Source organism: Abramis brama (genome assembly GCF_963993115.1).
Source record: "Abramis brama genome assembly, chromosome: 8".
NCBI lineage: Eukaryota > Metazoa > Chordata > Actinopteri > Cypriniformes > Leuciscidae > Abramis > Abramis brama.
In genome coordinates, this window is record NC_139970.1 from 40,485,843 (window position 1) to 40,508,607 (window position 22,765).

The 22,765-nt window shown below is 37.3% G+C and overlaps 1 long non-coding RNA gene across 2 annotated transcripts in view; it reads right to left on the reverse strand.

Annotated features, from left to right (window-relative positions):
* LOC311088727 overlaps positions 1-22,765 on the reverse strand; it is a 102,193-nt gene that overhangs the window by 22,468 nt on the left and 56,960 nt on the right. Inside the window, exons 2-3 of one of the 2 annotated variants that reach the window (XR_014607554.1) lie at positions 10,998-11,088; positions 4,580-4,664 (exon numbers count right to left, since the gene is read on the reverse strand). This is a non-coding gene — a long non-coding RNA (uncharacterized lncRNA). The remainder of the gene's footprint in view (positions 1-4,579; positions 4,665-10,997; positions 11,089-22,765) is intronic. The other variant, XR_014607553.1, reaches the window with a different exon arrangement.

The window sequence follows — 22,765 nt, forward strand, 5'->3', positions numbered from 1 at the left end:
AAGAAGATCATTATGACTGTGCATGCCTACTGTTCTTCGCTGTCTTTACTTTTATACACGAATGAAAGGATATGAGCGTTTACAGTCCTTTGATACGTAGTAAAATGCCTTGATTCCAGGAAATGGCCCTCTTTCTTCATTCAAAGAGATCCAATTTTTAAAAACTATTAGTCCTGAAGGCCATCTAAGCAACCTCTAGAGTGCAAAAAAACCCAGCAAGAATGGAGAAGCAAGCCCAGGAAATGAGACTTCCCTTTAACCTATCAAACGTCACAATCCAGCAGAGAGAAACACTGGACACGATCAATACAAGAAAACCTCTATCTCCACAGCACAGACACAAAGAAGAAACCTCTAAGCTCAGTTAAAGGTGAAGAGTATAAATTATACACCAGTAGTGGAAACACAAATGGAATTGCAATCTGTTATTTGAGTGGACATGTTCAGAAAAGCAGTCTAGCATGCTATCTTGTGCATACTGTGCATAATATTTCCCACTGTCTCTATAATACATTTATGCACAACTCCAAAAACGTACCTATACATACAAATCACTGCAATTTCCATCTGAAATGAACACTAGTGGCAGTAAAAACCCAAAGACTTGTATGTCTCTTCGCACAAATTATGATTACAGTGACAGATTATCGATTGATGAAGATTTATTTTCACGCGGCTCATTGCACAATACTTTATGACCTCAAACACTTTTAGTGCATGATTTGTAAGCTGATACATTTTGATGTTTGCATCACATAACCAGCTCCATATGTGTGGCTTTTTAGCACCACTCACCTGATATTTTATTTCAAACTGCCCCGACAACAACAAACATGATAAAACGTTGCCAGATTCACATTCATCTGTTTCGGATAAAAAGCTTTCGGACATTTCACTTTGAAAGCTTAGCAAAACATGCAAGAAGCAACGTAATTTCATTTTGCAGAAATGCCGCCAAAGGCATGTATTTCCAATGAGCCTGGGTTGTAATATTTTCTGTATGAATAGAATGCAAATACCGGTTACAAATGCCAAAATGTGTAGTATACAACAGCCCGATGCATGCAAAATTGCATCCCTAAATGCAATGCAATGCTCTTGACTTGCAATAGCATACTACACACTTAAATGATTATTTCGGTCTAAATGAGTCTACTCCATCTGGATACTCCTATAAGCATGAACCCCGTCTGATTGGTCGTGGCGGCGGTGTTGCAACAATCTATAGAGATATTCTCAGTTACTCAGAAAACATTTTTGAAAACACACTCCGGATATTTTGGGGATATTTAATTTTATTCTATCAATCAATAAATTCCACTAGAAACAAACCTTGTTGTATTATTTAATTTTAATTTAATACTGTGAAGCTGCTTTGATACAATCTGTATTGTGAAAAGCGCTATACAAATATACTTGATTTGATTTAAAAATAAAGGTTCTTTACTGGCATCTTTGGTTCCATGAAGAACCTTTAGCAACCATGGAACCTTTCCAAAAGGTTCTTTACAGTGAAAAAAGGTTCTTTAGATTATTAAAATGTTTTACATACTAAGAAAAACATGATTATTTTAAGAACTGTTCACTGAAAGTTCTTTGGGGAACCAAATTTGGTTCTTCTATATGGCATCACTGTGAAATCCCCTTTTGGAAACTTTATTTTTAAGAGTCTATATAGCACAAATAGCAAACATAGTATGGTAGTATGCTATTATGAATTGAGACCATTCCATTTCCAGTGTAGTGAATGAACCAGAAGTAATGTCAGCTGTGTCTATTTTGACTCATTATTTGAATGGACTGCCACAAGACACATACACACACAATGCAAAATGACATCACTTGCTGATTCTGAAAATGCAATGTGATGAGGTTATGTGACAGCAATGTGGCATACTACTGTTCGAAACATATGTCGTTGCATAATGCACTACTGGTAGGAGTGTTTGCAATTTGTCATTAAATTTGCAATTCTCTTTGCACAAAAACTACACATATCACCTTCACATTCTAATTCCATTATCTGTTTCAGTAACATCAAATTACCAGAAATTACTTGGTTTACTATCGAAAACAAATAGTCTGATAGGCACTTTTTTTTTTTTTTTTTATAGGCGCATTTCATGGCACTCAAGGACACCTTACAAAATCCATAAAAGCAATGACATTTAACAATAAAACCAGACAGTACAGCAACAAACATTAAATCACATAAAAGCCTGCCTAAACAGATAAGTTTTAAGACGAGATTTAAAGACCGAAAGACTAGAACTGTTGCAAACTTCTACAGGAAGTGAGTTCCATAAGTAGGGAGCCGCATAACCAAAAGCTCGTGACCCCATGGAAGATGTCCGAGTGCGTGGAGGAACAAGTGTAAGTGCAGAAGCTGATCTTAAAATGCGAGAAGGAGTATGTATGTGAACAAGATCTAGAATATGAAGGAGCCAAATTGTTAAGTGCTTTGTAAGTTAAAAGTAAAATTGTAAAATTTACACTGAATTTAACTGGGAGCCAATGCCAATTTTGTAAAACTGGAGAAATATGTTCAGAAATGGAAGTTTTGGTAATGACTCTAGCTGCGGCATTTTGTACCAACTGTAATTTATGAAGAGATTTGGAAGGAAGTCCATAAAACAAAGCATTACAATAGTCAATTTGTGATGTTACAAGGGCATGCACAAGCGTAGCAATACTCTTGAGTGAAATGACAGGACGCAGACGATTTATATTCCTAATATGAAAGAATGCAGAACGGGTAACACTGTTAATATGAGCTTCAAAAGACAGAGTTCTGTCAAGAATGACACCCAAACTTTTAACCATTTCAGTGCACAAAACATTTACGCCAGCTTACTCAAAACATATGCATGTGTGCAACATTTGGCATTGCTTACAATGGTCCGTCATTCACATAAAAATTCACCAATTGACAAAAAGCCAAAGGGTTTTTAATGAGCACAACTAGTAGCCCAATGGTTCCACCAAACTCCCAGCTGACAGATTGTGCCTCCAAACCACAGAGTCCTCTTTGTGCTGTTCTATTTGTAGACAAAGGAAAATCAAATGGTGAAATGAGAGCACTCCCCCTGTGAGGCGCTTAAAGTGTGGCTGACGGTTTAATGAATGCTAATTGCTCCTTAGTGGAAGCATAGGATAAAAATGTGTCCACACACACACTGAACACCGCCGAATCACATATGCCCTGATATATTACAACTATATGATCTCTCACAGCCACATTCAGCATCTCAAATCTTTCCTTACCCTCTCATTAGAATACATGAACCTCTAAATTAGCCGATACTCTATGGTAATTTCATATACAACTCAATTAATGGGGCAACCGCGATTTTATTGCTTCAGGTTGGAAATTGGCTGTATTGTGGATTGTAGTGGGCTTTCAACATTATTGGTACATCACTCAACTTGCCTCAGCTTTTGAAAATTATATATACAATATATATATATATATATATATATATATATATATATATATATATATATATATTGTTGTGTATATATATATATATATATATATATATATATATATATATACCGGTTGTAAATATATATATATTTACAACCGGTAAATCACATGCTAAAGCGATGCTACTATATAGCAAATTTAGCTTGTCACAAAATGTAACTATATTATCACTCAGCTCTCTATATAAAATTGGATATATAAGTATGCACACATACAGTTTTTTGGCGATATATACTTTATACTATATAGCATATCTCAGCTGCTTGATTGCTTGTATCATTACAAAATGTAAACAATATTTTCACCCAGCTCTAATTTGCTAAATGCATAATGAATAATAACGAAGACATTAGAATATTACAAACATTAAAATCATGATTTTTCTGCAAAGCTGCTTGAATCAATGTGTATTGTGAATATACAAATAAATTTGACTTGACTTGTCGACTAGAGAAATAGCATGTCTTTCTTGTTTGACAAGGAATCGGTTTTCTCAGCAATAAAAGTTAACATTCTACAGGGGGAAATGTTTGAAGAGAAACAGCAGAAGTGCATAATGAACAAAATGAACATCAAACTCTTGAACTTATTGAAAATGAATGACTTCCGGTCGCTGTATGTGTGAACTCTCCTGAAGAATGTTAATCAGGCACTAGTCTGCAAATGCTGCTCATTTCTAAAACAGGAAAATATAAATAATTTGCAGAGGGAGTAATTTTGGCCGGTACCCTGAGGTAATAACTTCAATTTATGGAGGAAAACTCAAAGGGTCTTTGAATTAATTCCTGTATCGCAGTGCACTTGCTACAAAACACAAGAGAAAATGTATGAGACATCACAAGGCTACATCTGAAGGTCAAATTTCAACGCTTTTCTTCCTATAAAAACTGTTTAAAGGGGGCATATTTTTTGATAGCTATACGTCATATAAACAGCATACAGCGTTGTAAACCAAAACTACTTTGGGTCCAACTATTGAAAAAGGTTTTGATATATTTGAGAGTTTAAAGTATAGAAGCCAACAAGAGTTTGTTTTCTATCATAGCACAACTTTGCACTTTGGCAGAAAACAGCAATCAACAGCAATCCAACCTTTTTCAGAAGCATCCCGCCATATCGTACCTCAGATGTGACCTTTTTCCAGTATACCATTGTCTCTCCTCTCTTCTCCAACCATCTGTGGAAAGAAGACAAGAGGTTATTAGAGAGGGGCTGAGAAAAGGAAGATAAAATATAGCTGTGGGCAGCAATTACGGGACTGAGCACAGCAGCAGAGATGCTTTAGTTTTACCAACGTGCAAAGAAGCAGGGGATAGCAGAATTATGATTTGCAATTGACCACCAGGGGACGCTGTCCCCGACAAAAAATGCACAGGGACACTCCAGGCACTCAAGGCAACAACAACAAAAAATAGTTTTCGGATTAAATTGTTTTGTAGTGCCGAAATCATTTACCAAAACAGTTAGCGCTTTATTAATGATGTGTTTTGACTGTGTCAGCATCTATTTCATGCACACAACGTGGATAAGCAAAAACAGTAAACATGTCAGCATTGTGGACGCACTTCACTGTGACCAAACAGCATGCTAGAGTAAAATTTGCTCGGTTGAGGCGGCTCACTGACGGAGAACTTTACTACGGCTGATTTATCACCTGTGAACACAACACTCTGAACAGCATTCAGAGTTTAATTACCAAAAATTAAATAAACAAACTTCATTTCAACTTCATCAACAACATTCAATTCCATACATAAAATGTTGCAAAGATACAGCTTTACATTGGCACCCTCATTGTTACATTTGCATTTAAAAATCAGATATCCAATTTAAAAGGCTTGGTCTGAAGATCATTGCCACACATTTTGGTAAAAATTGGGGGGAAATGAGTATGTGAAAAACTATTAAAGTTATGCTTTTTAAAAGGTTCTTATTTTTGTTTTGAAGTTCTCCTACAATAGGTTTACATGCATCCAAGGTCAAACAACACATTGGACATCACCTCATTTCTCAAAGAGTCTAAATGGGGCAGTTGTGGCCTATTGGTTAGAAAGTCGGACTTGTAACCTGAAGGTCGCGGTTTGATTCTCAATACTGGCAGGAAACGACTGAGGTGCCCTTGAGTGTGTGTGTTCATGGTTTGCAGTGTGTGTGTGTTCATTACTCGCTGCTCCTAATGTGTGTGCATTAACTTGGATGGGTTAAATGCAGAGGACAATTTCTGAATATGGGTTGCCATACTTGGCATTCACTTCACTTAAAACGGTCAGTCTGAAGATTCAGTCTCTCTAAACCCCTCCTTTTAGCAAGCCTACTCTGCTCTGATTGGTCAGATGGCCCAGTCTGTTGTGATTGGTCTACCACTTACAGCATGTGCCAGAAACTAAACACCTATTACCATATCTGAATTTCAGCTCCGGAGGCTTCCTCTGTGCTTGATAAACAGAGATACGAACAATGGCACGTATCAGGCTACGTTTACACGGAAACGATCTGAAGAGAAAACGGAAAAAAAAATGATCACTTTTTATTCTGCGTTTAGACGAGCGTTATGGGGGGGAAATGGGGGACGCAAAACCGTTTAGACGGAAACGCGACGGTGGAGCGTTTTTAAGATTTCCACTCTGGAGGGTGGTTTCACTTTTTTGCATTTTTAAGCCCCAAAAACGTCATCGCCGTCTAAACGAAAGGCACATCTGATAAAATATTTTTACGTTTTCACCCGCGAGCGTTCTCGTGTAAACAGGGCCTCAATTCTAGCATGAGTCCTCATCCTTTTGAAATACATGCAAAGTGGAATCGTAGCGCAGAAAACAGCATCTTCTCGACATGTCGACAACACAAACCAAACTCTTCCAGTCCTCAGCTACAGTGTTTGAGGGCGTCAAAGTAGATGTTGATCGCTGGCAGCCAATGAAGACTATATGCTGGCATTATGCAAGTTTGTTATATTGATACATAGGTATGTAACAAGGAAGTGAGACTGGAATTGCTGACGACTTGTTTCAGTGGTTCAGTATCGATTCTATCTTTTAGGAGAGAGTAACTTAATTTGTTGTGCACTTTGATCTCTAAAACTTTGCAGACCTTTTACATTCACAAACAACTATATTGCATGCAGAAAAGGTAATATTTGAAAAAGCATAATAGGGGCGCTTTAAAATCCATTACCGAAAATCAAGTATTGTGAACCAAGTAATCAATTAAAAAAATATTACGTTTCTCGACCACATGATTAACCAGTTATGAGAAGAAATGTAAGTGCATTTGTGACCTGTTGATGGTGCTATAGGGTTAAAGATTTCTGAGATTGAAGTACAGACCCACCCCTATCTCTGTGCCAAATATCATGACATTCTGCCATACGGTTCTAGAAGCTGCCATACAAATACAATAGGTGCCTACACACCTTCGGCCTCTAACAAGCAGTAATCAAAAGCAAAAGAGTGAAAGGAAACAAGAAGTCAAGGAGAAAGAATGAAGACGGGGGACGTGATAGAGTGAGGAGGAGATGACACAAAAAAGATGGATGAGAGATGAACGGTTGCATTCCTTTATGAGTCTGTCAGGCTCTGTGACTGGAAGAATTGATTATTAGAGGCGCTTTGTTTGGAAGGTCCACAGTGGCCTGTCCGAGAGCGCAGAGCTGCATTGACGGATACGGACAGCCCTAAGAGAGGTGAGGCATGTCTAATAGGGACAGGAGTGAGAGCTGTGCAGGGAAAAGGATTTCATATGCTCTCTGCCATCCTCCATGTGCATTTCATAATAACTATACATCTACCCAGCATTAAACATGACAGTCTCAGGATGTAGGAATCTATCAAGACCTGTCCAAATCCTGTCACATGGTCTCAGCGTCAGACAGCACACCCAAGATCTAAAGTCAAATCATTTATACCTTCTTTAAAAAAAATAATAATATTAAAACAGCCCTTTCTCTAATTTATTGCAGACTTGACTACTAAATTTAAACTCAAAAATACATACCAGAATTGCTAAACAATAGTATTTCATTTTAAGTTTCTTTTTTTGTGTGTGTGTTTACCTATTTCATAGAAATCCGCTGACATTTTTTACAAGTTATTTCATAAAAATCACTTTTTTCTAATGATTCCTACTGTTAAATAAGCATTGCAGCCATTCAAAACTCAGATTGTCTCGTTTTTCAATAACAAATAGTCTAGTTTCCAAATAATTATTTGGTATTGCTAATCAATTTTAAAACTAAAATGTTAACACTTTACAGTAAGGTTTACGAACAATACTTCTACAGCATTTATTAATCTTAGTTAATGTTAATTTCTACATTTAAAATCACAAGTTGTAAATGTGTGAACATTAATTAATGCATTATTGGACTGTGAACAATGAAGAATTGTATTTTTATTAACTAACATTAACAACAGTTCATAAATGCTGTAAAAATATATTGCTCACAGTTAGTTCATGTTAACTAATGCATTAACTAATGTGAACAAATGAGAATGTGAATACAAATTAAACTTTTTAACTAAAAATAATAAAATTAGATGAAAAACTGTAAACTTAAATATTATAAATGCTGCCTTGACAACTAACTACTAATTTTAAGGAACTTTATAAGACAAAATTCTGTGTATACCCCTGTAAACAAGATGTTGAAGCGGATGGATTGGAATCCACTGCTGCTTCAATGTATATGTAATGAGTGATTATAATCAAGGTATTAATCAATATTTTTCCTTCTAAATATCAAATGAGTTGAATGACTTCTCTGGAGATTTTACTTTGTTATAGAAGTTACCAGTGTGATTACTGAAATGTTCTTTTCATGTATTCTTTAATGTCTGTATTTGATATCTGAATGCAGTAACAGTGCTTGCTCATTTAACCCGGCTTCAAGAAATTAAATAGGGAAATGTTTGAGAAAGGTCTTCAACAAAAGACATTGAAACACATAGGGGTCATTGAAGCCAATAGTTTAAGGGACCATTTCTTTGTTAAAGCCTCACTTAGACTAAAGTGTAGCTCTCCTTGAGAAAGAACGCATTATCTTGATGTTTTGAGACGAGACTCCTGTTTATAGTTAGAGCCTGGCCAAATGTCTGGTTCAGATTACACGATTTTTTTGTCTGTTACGATAGTCACTGTGTCAGATTACACGATTTTGACTCCTAAAAATCTTGTCATGTCGTGGACAAGAAACATGTCAGACTACACGTTGTTTTCCGACCGGTCATCGCGAGCCGTCTCACACACTCATTCACTCGCACATATACACACGCTCACTCACATAGCCTACACGCACTCACACACGCATTCACTTTCTCTCTCACACACACACACACACACACTTGCACATACACGCACTCTCTCTCTCACACACACACACACACACACACACACACACATGCTCTCTCACTCACTCTCCCTCACTCACTCACTCGCGCGCTGTCGTCGTGGAGGACCGTTAAAAAATTAAACATGCTAGTCTTTCTGTCCTGATGTCGTGAAGCATCGCAGACGCGACGTAGGTTGTCGCCCACTATGACACACTATACGAGATGAAACGATCGAATCTTGCGTCCCGACGCCCGTTGTCGTTTGCGAATCCCCACGACACCCTACGTCAAACGGATCGTGCCAAAATCGGGCTAAAATCGTGTAATCTGAACCAGGCATAAACCTTGGAAAAGCTGTGTGTCGGTGTGTGTGTTAGTCTTCTTGGTTACAGGTTAAGGAACCACTGGCATTATTGGAGATTGACTGAGTTGTTGTTCGGGACATGCTGGCACCCAGCAACCCAAATCTGCGACCTGGAAGGTCACAACGTGCCTGACTTCAGGGTCCAAGTGTCAGCTGCATAATCTATGGAGATATGCTTCAGTCTATCTGTATATGTGTGGAAAATTACTATGTTTATCTATTTCTTAGCCAATGAGAATCATTCAACCTGTAAACAATGACGTAGCTTAGACCTTGGAAATGGTATAACTGCTGTGATCTTTGTAACTGTAAGCGGGGCGGCCTACAAACTCCTGTGTGAGTCTTGAAGCTGACTTCTGCTGATGAAACTGCAAACTGTCTTCAGTAAAACTTTTCTTAAATTTTTTATAATTCTGACTCCAGGTCTTCTTTCAAATATCTGGTCCTTGGGTCCTAAACTGTTAACCCCTAACAATGTCAAAAGAGAAAGACTGTAAATTTTAAATGCACATAACTATTAAATGCTAATATAGTCACATTAGTTCCTTACATCTAACAGACACGAACCGCAAGCCACAAAACTCTGACGGGATCTTTAAAAATTCTCTTTAGCTCACTAGAATTTGATCATTAGACATGATATAATGCTGCTTTGGAAGCTAGTCTGGAGTCAGTTTCATTAAGCTGTAGCTTCATGCAAAAATGCTGTGAAGTCACTGACCGACAGAGCAGTGAAGCAGCAAGGACGCCTTTTGTTTCTCCTCATATCGTAAGTTATGCATTTATCCTTGCCTTCTTTGTTTCGCCCATCTCTTAAGCATGACAACATGATGAAAGCACAAAGCACATCTACAGTCACCACTCCTCCAGATGATTACAGAGATGATGGAGACGAGCATCTTTATAATTGGCCCCTGGTTCAAAACAAAGTAGGCTACAATACATCTGATTCGGCTGGCAAATCAAATATTCATGACCTCATTAAAGACTTTATTTAGTTGATTCTACTCGAATCCTATTAATCCTACTCGGTCCCTTCATGCCACGGCGCAGCGAACAGCAACAGCAGCAATATTTAGTGTTAATTAATATGGTATCCATGATCCACTTCCCCATTAAGTCTAATTTGCCTCATTCCGGGGTCTCACTTTTGCACACGGCTTAATTTCAACATCACGATTTGGCATCCGTATGCGTTTCTCAGTTTCCGCCGATGTAAATGTCAGACTTGCTGATGCGTGATATTTCACGGGAAATTAGAGCTCTGCGAATCTTGTTGCAGAAAGGTCAGATAGAATCTTTTCTAATGAAACAGTTTTGACCTGATTAATACATCTCCGCCTGTGACGGGTGAAGACACGCACATTATAGCGGCATAACAGCATCTGTTCTGGCTGCACCAATATCTGAGCTCGTGAGACTATAACGTGCATTGATCATTTCACAATCAGCGAACAGAGAACGAGTTTTTGGATCCTAACATCCCTGTCCTCTTCCATAAAATCCACTGCACTCATTTGTAAACCAACTGTCTTTTGAAATGATGAATGCGTTTCATTTCTTCCAATCTTTAGGAGACAAAACCGGACCGGATGAAAATGCATTTTGAAAACCGAAGCGTTACGCCTCTCCGTCTGTGCATCACCGGCTCCATGGCGACAGCTATTAACCAAGCAAAAGAATTACAAGAGTGAAATATTCATTCTTTTGGAAACCTGGCTAAGATCGAGAGTCATTGTAGAGATAGTAATTGCTCCTGACAGCTGATAACTAGTGGCATGGAACTGCAGGGTAATTAAGGAGGTAGATTAATCATATTTACCGTTCCGGTGGTATCTAAGTGACAGGCCAGAGATAGGCAGACATTCCCCGCCGAGAAGAAATCGTCTCTTAAACTGCTTACAGTCTCCTAGCTGGAATACACAATGGGCCTGAATGTCACATCAATGATGGCAGCATCACATACGCTACATAGACAGAAGCTTTGGACGTAAAACGGCTGTGCAAGCAAAGTCGTTTAGTGGATTGCACTGCCATGAAAGACTAATAAAGATGCAAGATTTATTCGCAAGAAGGTTTTCACAAAAAGCAGGCATTTATGCAAAGCTACAAATGACTGCAAATTACCAATGCACTACAGAATCTAAAAAAAGGTAAAAAGCTAGAGCTTGCATGAACACACAAACTCAACTCCATGCTCATTTATCCTGTGTTTCTGACTCAATTCAATTTTTACAAAAAAAACAAACACTTTACTAGTCAAAAATCTGGACACGCTTGACTAGCGGTTCTGCATTTTTTTGCAGCTGGTTGATTTTTTTTTTTGCTCCATGCTTTCGCACATCACACAAATTAGAAGTGAACATAAGGATTTCTATCCAAACAAAAAGCCAATGCTCTGAAAGTCAAAACAGGCAGGATGGATGCTGTTTTATATTGAAACAGACAAGCCACCTGTGGTTATGATTACAGTGAATTCACAGGTGAAAAGGTGCGTTAGCGCAAATAAAGTAAGTGCGGCTAACAGGCCTGTATAAGAAGTAAAAGCTGCACGGTACCCAGTCATAAATTATAAATATCTAAGAAACCTGTTCTGCTTTTTGTTACTCCGTAAATAATACAACAATCTTTCTGTGTTGACGTGACTTTGTCAAGCATTTTTTTCTTTTAATGTCTGTGAACCTGACATATGCAAACCTTTTTAAATATTGAATACAGTTACTTACAATATACAGTAGGTCTAAAAAGGAAAGAAATCTATGTTTATCAAGCAGACCTGAATGAATGTTGAGCTTGAAAAATCACATAAATGAGACGATGCAGAAAAACAGGAAGAGAAAGGCAACGGACAGCAAGGAGTGAGTCAGAACCGTGATGAAGGCATCAGATAAACTGACAGAGAAGGACAAAAAGAACGAGAGTGACTGGAAAGAGGAAAAGGCAAAGGAGAGCTCATTTAGAAGGAAAAGCATGAAACAGGCTTGGAGTGGGTGCTGGATGGCACACCTGCTCTGAGCTACACAATTACTCTCTGCCTGGTGACATATGGACAGGAAGATGATGGGATGCCTGTCAAGAGCACAGAGGATCCACATATGGACATTGGGCCAATAATTGAGAGCCATTTCCACGTCTTTCCATGTTCCAGCCAGCAACTCGTGCACCTGTACCTGGAGATGGGCAGTATGGCATAGCTCATATTTTATATAATAGTTCAGTACACCCTAACGCTCAAAAGACACTGCTCAAAAGTGACATTTATGATGTTATGAAAAAAGATTTCTACTTCAAATAAATGCTGTTCTTTTGAACTTTCTGTTTATTAAATAATCCTGAAAAATGTAGCACGGTTTCCACAAAATTTGAGCGGCACAACTGTTTTCAACATTGATGAAAATAAGAAATGTTTCTTGAGCAGCAAATCATCATATTAGAATGATTTCTGAAGGATCATGTGACACTGAAGACTGCTAAAAATTCAGCTTTGCATCACGTGGATAAATTCGGTTTTAAAATATATTCACATAGAAAACAGTTATTTTAAATTGTACTGTAGTTTCTGTATTGCTGATCAAATAGATGCAGCCTTGGTGGAGAGCATAAGAGACTTCTTTCAAGAACATTAAACGTTTGAAAAGAAGTATAGTTGTGCTCACTGGAAAGTCAATGAGAAAATGGTTAATATATTAAATAGTCATGCCGTAATGCCAGAGGCACGAAAATGGGGTATTCAACATATGGATTGCAAAATCATATCCGGTGGGCAACCTCCCGCTCATTCTTTCCAAATCTCATGAAATAAAAACTGGACCTTCGTGGCTTTTAGTCCATGTTGGTTAGTTTAAAGGTCATCTAAATGCTAATGCAATATCCAAAAAAAAGTTGACTTTAAGCATAAATACACATTCAAAATTTACAGTGTTTCTCTTCTGGAAAAAGAGCAAAAATTTGATGACTCATCTTGCCTGACAGTGAATCCAACTTTTCTTCCAATCAAATGCGTTTTAGAATAAGAACGCCCCTCCCACTAATAACGTCACCAAACCATGCTTCATCGCTGAGACCTAAACTAAAGGCTATTGGTTATTTAAAACAAGTTATTTAAAGCCGTTATATATAATGCATTATACAGCTGTTTTGCTTCCAATGCACCTTATAATGCATTATATGTTCTCATGAATAGTTGTAACCACAGCTATAACACAATTTAATACGTATCTATTCATTGTTACACTTTTAGAAAGTTTAATGCATTAAAGCGGTGGTTGATTATGATTTCACTTTCACTTTAGTTAGTGTGTAATGTTGCTGTTTGAGCATAAACAACATCTGCAAAGTTACGACGCTCAAAGTTCAAAGCAAAGGGAGATATTTGCTTTAAAGAAATCGCTTTTTAACAAACAGCTGGTAGGGACTACACAACATTCCTCCAGGGTTAGTGACATCACCAACCCTAAAATGAACATAAACTCCGCCCCCGGAACATGATTTATAGATTATCAAGACAGAATATGCTGATCAATGACTAGAAGATAACTACACATAAGCTACATAAATTCATCAACTAACCATTTTGAAATGTCCTGTTGCTTCTACATGTTGTCACTTCTTCTTGAGTCTCTCCATCATTGTCTGACTCCGGTTTGAACATAAAAGGCGAAACGTTTTTGAAATTTTCAATGCATGTCTGTGTGAGTGCAAGCTGTTGAAGCTCCGCCCTCTGTGCCGGGAGCAGCAGCTCATTTGCATTTAAAGGAACAGACACAAAACGGTTTGTTTTTGCTCACACTCAAAAATTCACAATTTTAACATGCTACAGTATATAAAAAATATCTGTGGGGTATTTTGAGCTAAAACTTCACATACACACTCTGGGGACATCAAAGACTTATTTTACATCATGTGAAAAGGGCATTATTCCACCCCTTTAAAACACATGACAACAAATATTATAATGCATTTTAACTTTGGTTACAATTATTTATGAAAAGATATAACACATTATAACATACATGAATAACTTTAGAATGCTTTATACGTAAAGGCTTTACGTAAAGTGTTACCAAACCTTCCTAAAATACATCAACACAGGAAAGAAAACTGCACTCATCAGGCCATTTCATCCAGCTGAGTAACTGTTCCTGGCATGTAATGCTGGGACAGATCCAGCTTCATCATGTCCTATTTCTACAAATGTGTGTATTTAAGCTTTCGTGTCATGCAATATTAATCTGGCTTTTCTCTTACGTTCAGAACCAAGGGAAAACTGAGGAAACGGGAATAATGTGACACAAAATGTGTCTTTTCACAGTCAAAGGGACTTATGGTTCCAAATACAAATAATTAAAAAGACAATTACAGCATGAGCAATAACAAAACAGGTGGCCAATTATTTTTGTCCTGCATTGTACAGAAACTTCTATTTTCTTTTGAATATAATTTGGGTACTGGATAATTGGGAACCGTTGCAGAGAAAACTTAAGTTATAATAATGAGGATGTACTTCTCCAATTTATTATGTGAGACATCTAAGCACTTCAATAAAGCCTAATCATTATTTTCTTCATAAATCATAGCTGAGCAGATCTTTCATTGAATAGATCTCTAATCAAGCCATTACTGAATCTTGTCTAGGTGGTGGTTGAGGAGATCCCCCCCCCCCCCCCCCCGCGCTATATAAATGTAACAAATTATTATTATTATTAAGCCAGTGCAATTTATTTCTAAACTAACTATATTAAATGATGCAGATGCTTCATTGGCACACAGCAGTATCTTATCTTTTTTTAATGAAGATAGACAAAAATACATTATTTATCTATAAGAAAACTGGAACAAACAAACAAATAAAATAAAAAATAAAAACAAACTATGCTAATGAGGATGGCAAAGCTTTAGAACAGTAGAGTATTGGCGCTTGCAACGGCAAGGTCATGGGTTCAATTCCCTGGGAAAGCAAGAAATGAAAGCTTTAGCAAAACTTCTGCCTGGAAGACTCAATTGTTTGCATCACTTATTACCTTCTCATTTATCCAATTATGTTCTAATACTAGAAGTATAAAGGACCCGTACTTACACTTGTCTGAGTTCGCAGATGCTGAACGCTTCACTCACCACCATCCACCCCACCACCACCAAGATGGTTTCTTCCCTCCACCAATAAGAAGGCTTCTTCTCTCCATCTTCTTTACCACCGCAGGATGTTCCTTCCCCTCCAACCACCCCACCACCACCAGGACGGTCCCTTCCAATACCTCACGGGGGGTCGGCTGCGCCCCTGCCTTCATCTTCAGGCAGGAAATGCTGGGGCCTACGCCAAATACTTTATCGCATATATTGCTTGCTGGGTCATTAATAAATGGATGATTGTTACAATATCTTCTCCCGAGTCTTTCTGGTAGAACTGATAAGAATGTAAAAATGTGTACTTTGAAATGCAATGTAAGTCGCTTTGGATAAAAGCGTCTGCCAAATGTGTAAGTGTAAATTAATAAGGTAACAGGAGATGGTCATGTGAAAACGTTCCTTTAGCTTTCAATCAATAGACAGTAAAAGTCAGCACAGAGGTGATAAACAACTGAAGCTTTTATTGAGAAATCCGGCAGCAGAAATCAAACAGTTTTCTTTAGACACTTGGCAAACGCTCACACACAGCAGCACTGCGAGCCGTTTGAGAGGAAGCCAATAGGAATATATCTTTAAAATTAGCAAGCGAGCTTGGGGTCAGGGGGGTAAATGGACCAATCACAACCTGATAAAGGCCTGATTTGAATGCGCTTTTTTCTTCCCAGCGAACAGGGATGCTCAGTGTCTCAGAGACTAGACTAATGCTCCTCATTAAGTGATCTAGACCACCGAATTTGTCATTACTGTGTTCATTAAAAGAAAATAAGAGTGTTTCTTTGCATGCTCTTCACACAGGCAATGTTTGCTTGAAAGCATCCACTTTCAAACATCGGTCCAGACCATGCGCTCAGTGAAGGAATAAACGACAGCATTTAATAAGTAATAATTATTCCCTCAATTTGGCCTGAGAAAATACTATGCCATCTTGAATGTGCAATTAGGCAGATGCCCGGAAGAGATGCAAGTTCTGGATAACTAAACAAATCAAAATGACACTAAATTAACAGGAGAGCGGAGACTAGTTATGTTCACAGCTGGGACGGGACACTGAGTTCTGTGCTTTCACAACACTGAAGACTCTCTTGTCCTTTTGCTCTTTTTCTCTGACTATATATTTTGTCCTGTTCTTTTTCTTTCTCTATAAACAGCAGTGGACCGTGCAGAAAAGACCAGGACAGCTTGTCACTGCGGCTCTGTGATATATATCGAATATTCAGGCGGTTCTTCAACCATACGGGCACTTTTATGAATAGCATGCTTGATATGAGACCTGTGATGTGTGAAGAAAACAATTCAGATGAATATCACTTTTGACTAGAGTATTAGAAAGAATATTATTAATAATATTTATTCATTTGTTCAGATTCAATCAAGCTGTACTTTTGTCACATTATGCAAAAAGCACGAACATATTATTTAATTGTGTGCATTTAGGATACATAAAATGCTATGTAGAATTTTTTATAAATATTTAGAAATGTTCATTCAGATAAAATGAGATATACATACTGTATATATATTCTCTCAAATTATTTATGTATTGACCGTTTAAATTATATATATTAAATTATACATATAATTGAATATATATATATATATATATATATATATATATATATATATATATATAGATAGATAGATAGATAGATAGATAGATAGATATAAATAAACTATTTCTTAAACAAATGCATGTGTGTATATTTATATATACAAAATAATTATGCACAGTACACACACATATATTATGTAAACACAAACTTTTATTTTGGATGCGATTAATCGCTATTAATCGTTTCACAGCCCTATAAAAATATGTGTGAAAAAAATTAAAATAATTATTATATAATTTTGTGTATACAAATTATATATATGTTCAATTTGTACACACACACATATAGAACATATTTATTTATTGGTCAACCAGCTGCACCAAACCAGCACAAACTAGCCTGGACAAGCGTGCGGAATCTTGCTGTTCTAAGCGGATCTATTGAACAGGAGAGACAGATTTCATCAGCATTTCTTATGACATTGGGGTGATGGATAACAGCAGGGAATCTCACCAGAACCTCAGCAAAGTTCTCACACTATTTACTCTCTGCACACTCTCTCTCTCTCTCTCTCTCTCCAAACAAACACCCTAATGGATGTGTGGCATACACTGAAACATTGTTGACAGCTCTGGTATGCAATTAAGTGCTCAAAAACCAATTACATTCCTCAACAGCCCTCTTATGTACATTAACTTTGGGTTTTGACTGACACTGAGGAAGTTAACTTGTTGGCAGTGAAGTGCAAAACCTCAGAGGCCAGCAGAAAGGACGAAAGTAAAAACATCAGTGTAACAAGGAAAGCAAGGAAGGCAGGTACAGACGAGGATCCAAGTGCAGGAATTTTAATAGCAAAATAAAAACAAGAAACCAGGGAACACGAAGACCAGGAATACAAGCATACAAGAAACAACTGACAAACTAAAGCCCTATTCAGACAGTGATTGTTTCTCATGGGATCGTAAGGTATTTTCAACACTTACAGGGGCTAGTCAGTGATTGTATTGCCGTCCGAATCTAGAATGTCAGTGTTTTTCTCCCACCACCCGTGTACAAATCTCCTGTTGTTTTTTGGACAAACACCAAGGTCGTGCGGTAATTTATTTGCCGTCTGAATCCACATCACTGAATTTACAACAGGTCAATTAAAAATTCACTAATTACAGTTTGTTTTTTATTTCATTTTCAAAACTCTTAGTACACAAATCCAAACTCATCACACTTGTAACACAGCTGGTCATTCTTTCAAAACCTGATCCCATGCATTCATTACATTTATACACAATTCAGTCCACATAATCACCGTTTCAAACACAAGATTATTGTTATATGTAATGAGATCATTTGGTTTAATCACCGAAACACAACAGTATGATCTTCTTTCAATTTAGTACTTTTAACAATGAGTTCATTCAACAACAAACAATGCAAGATACATGTTTCAAATCACTCTTGTTCAAATCACTGAAATAATGACAGTAATACAGGCTACAGTTGCCACATTAGAAATACACTTACATTACCTAACTGAACTGAATCCATTTCTGCTAGAACAGAGTTTGCTGGCAATGTTTTCACTGTGCCATATGACTGAATCTATACTGTAGTTGACCTTTACAGAGGGAGGGTGAGTTACAGTAATGTGTCTACCATGGTAATCTATTTACAGTATCACATGACATACATACTCTAATGTAAACATGCTGTGTTTGATGCCGCCTGCCTCACTTCTACTGATCTGAGTCATTGACTGTTTCCTCTCCCTTGTCCTGCTATTATGTTCACAAAGTGCAAATTTCTCTCTCTCTCTCTCTCTCTCTCTCTCTCTCTCTCTCTCTCTCTCTCTCTCTCTCTCTCTCTCTCTCTCTCTCTCTCTCTCACACACACACACACACACACACGCATGTGCACACACTTTGAACATAGTGGTGGTTATTATCTATAAATCACTTATGTAAAAATAATTCATTACATTTGGGTATACATATTGATAATTGCGAACAAGTCTCTACAGAAACTGTCTGTAGAATCAGTGATGTATGGAAATCTATAGATGAACCAAATGATTAATTGGTTAACCATTAAATTCAGTTGGATTAAATAATAGACAAATGTATTAAACTGAATGAGAAGAGATGCAAATCAAAAGTTTGATAGTTTAGAGCTTTATGAAAGGCAGTTGCTGTGAATGAAACATTTATGTAGATGAAACACTTATTTTGTGTTGTGAAAAGGATACTTTGTGATTTTGTGTATTGTACTAACACAACTGAAAACATGCTGAAATGTTTGATCTGTTGTGAAACAGCAGAAATAGTACCAAAGCGTATTAAAAAAAACTGTAACTGTAAACACTTTTTGACCACAGCCGAGCACCGTACGACAACTGTTGCGCTTTGGATGCATTTTAAAAAATAGCCTACACTTTTATTACTGAAATGCTGGAAGAACAATATTATTTAATATCACCGTTAAAAGGAGAAAGAGAATAAAAGCACGTAAACATTTGAAATGGGCCGTTATTAAGGTAACAATTACATACATTAAAAATATAAACCGAGCAGCTTTATGTTTACCTCATGTAAATAAGAGGCTGTATTAACTTGTTTCCACATGTTTAAAATGATATCCATCATTTTGAGATAAAATAGAAGACAATTTTTTTTTAAACTACGGTATAGCGCATCTATCTTACTATTTTTAAACAGGAGATTAAATAATCAAATAATAAATAGGATATAATTATACTTGTATTAAAGTAAATATGAATTTATGCTTATTAATCCAAGCATTTGGCATTTTATTTACAGTAGACAATCATGCGATGTGAGCTAAACTTGCTCCTTCACCAGGAATAAATTGCCATTCAAGTGCATGAATTTGATCACTGAGGTGCCATGCAAATTTACTTATACAGACATCCACATGAGAATCAATTACTGTCCGAATAGGGCTTAACACAGCAAACACTGGGGCTTATATACACTGGGATAGCTAGATTAAAAAGATATAGGTGAAAACAATCAGCGAGTAATGAGGGGAACCAAAATAACTACAAAAAGGACTACAAAACAGAAACAGGAAACAGGAAACTACATCAAACTAAACATAAAAGTCCAAACAAGAAACACGTAACATTTGACAATCATTTGTGCCACAAATACTAAAACAGTGGCCACGAATTAGGGTTATTATCATTAACTAAAAATATAACTAAAACCATAAAATAAACATTTTTATTACTTGCAATTAAAATTAAACTGAAATAAAATATAAAAAACTTAAACTTGCCAAGGCTACATTTCTCATTATTGTTTATTATTAAGTTGAAGTACTACAATCACATAAATATAAAAAATAAATAAAGTTTAAAATATTAACACTGCCACGGATGCAAGCTGTTTGCTAAACAATCTTATTTACACATTCATTTAACTTAAGGCAAGTTATTACGAAGCTTATCCCCACTGTAGTAATGTTGTTAACACACCTTTAAGCTCAATCTACACAAGATGCATAGGGACGCAAATAAACAACATCACTCCAGCCATAATCTAACAAACCCATCTAGAATGCGTGCTGTAGACACCTTCATTAATCTTAATGGGAGCCTTGTAGTTTTGTCATGTCGCACCTCTTGTTTTAAGAGTCAGATGGGTGTTAAACACGCTCACTAGTCTTCATTCGGGGACCTTGTAATTTACTAATTGAGTACTGATGTAACAGACCTACAACTTAAAAATAGAGCAGACAGAAAAGCGAGACTGTGAGAATGGTAAGGCCTAGTGGCAGTAAAACACCAACAACTTTGATTCCTTTTCACACAAAATTAGGATTACATGGGCAGAAATACTTATTTTCACATGGTTTCTTGCACAATGCTATGTCATGACCTCAAAACACTTAAACCATAGTACATAATTTGTAAACTAGTATATTTTGACATTTGTATATCCATATGTGTGGCTTTTCTGCCCTAGCAGACTGGCTCAGCTGCTCACCCTGTACAGTATTGCACTTGCTCAGGTACGAGTCCTGTGAAACAAGAGTCACAATAAAAGAGCTCAAAGACTTAGAAACAAGTTCCATATTGTAAGAAACATCTGGGAAGCAGGAGAAAAGCTCTCATTTATTCTCGAGAGTCATGCTATTTTTAAGGTTTCTAATTTTGTTTTGGAGGTCTCCTACAATAGGTTTACATGCATCCAAGGTCAAACACTTTCATTTTCTCATAATATACATTGCACCTCATTTCTCAAAGATTCTGAAAACGGTTCTTTCGGAGATTCAGTCTCTCTTAACCCCTCTTTTCGTGAGCCTACTCTGATTGGTCATACAGCCCAGTCTATTGATTGGTCTACCGGTTACCGAGTCAGAAACAAAACACCCATTACTATATCTGAATTTCAGCTCCAGATCTTCCTCGGCGCTTGATTCACAGGGACACGAACAGTAACTATAGCGTCGGCATTTCCATATAAATTACAGCGAGAGTCCTCATCCTTTGGAAATGCATGCAAAGTGGATTTGCAGCGCTGAAAATGGCATCTCCTCGACATGTTGACAACACAAACCAAACTCTTCTACGCCTACAATGTTTGAGGGCGCCATTCACCTGATATTTCATTACAAAATACAATGATACATACAACATCCAATGTAATAAAACATTGCCAGATTCACGTTCATCTCTTTCGGATAAAATCGAACACGCTTTTAACGCCGCTCACCAGACATTTACTATTGAAATTGAGGTGAAATGCGCAAGAGGCAACGCAATATCATTTTGCAGAACTGTCGCCACAGGCACGTATTTCCAATGAGCCTGGGTTGCAATGGACCTAACTGAGAGAATAAAAACCAAAGAGTCTTTTCTTTGGCACTCTCTCTCCATTGCTTTTCTAAAAGTGCCTCAGAGGTGTCAGACCTCTGTCTTTGTGATCTCTGAGCGGAGACAGGGACCCGTAAACACGGCGCGGTCAGCTCGGCCCGACGGCTCTTTAAGCATTCAGAACACCGAAGGGATACGGAGAGATTAACCTTCAGTTCTCTTCCTCTGCTGCAGCCTGACAGATATCATTACGCCGCAGACAGGAGCAAAGATGGATGACACTCAACAGCTCAGACCTTCTCGCAAATTCAACTGCTCATGTCACCGTTCCATATTGTAATCGCACCTATGAAACCGGATATAGCGGATACGAAATGGTGCAGGGGGAGCTAGTAAACCATGAGAAAAGCATGAGTGTTCGACTAAACTTTTATGAAACCTGCAGTGGACCTCAAAGATCTGGGTGTTTGTTTAATTATCTTTTATGGATACCTTGGTCCTGTGTTGGTGGGGGGAAAATCAATACTGTTCCAGAGGCAAATTTTATTGCTCAGAGGTAGCTCGTTCATAGCTCATGGGATTTAATGGAGCTCTCTGTTATGTTTCATTGAAGAATCAATCGGCTAAAATACCTTAGGAGACATGAAAATAGAGACAAATGAGTCAGTTATTGACGTACAGTTAGAGTATAGGGTTCATGTCATGTGCATAGCACACTAGATGATTCGGTCAGAGAACAAATTGAAATCTTTTGCAAATCTGAGCATGTTTGCTATTGAGATCTATGTTAAAACTCTAGAGACGACACACTTGAAATCACTTTGTTTATGGCTAACAAGACATAAAGAGCTCTCAGTTGTTTTGTTAACGTCTCAGGTGTTTCTCTTAAAAATCCTTTGGAGAAATAGACACAAATCAGTCAATTGTCACGGACTTGGACTCTTATTTTGATACTCTGTTGTGTTTTGTTTAGTTTCTGTTTCTCTTCTCCATTCAGTTTTGGTGACTGATTATCTCCTCATTTGTTTGATTGATTATGTACAGTATGATTATCACCTTTCAGTTATTTGGTTCATCTTGTAT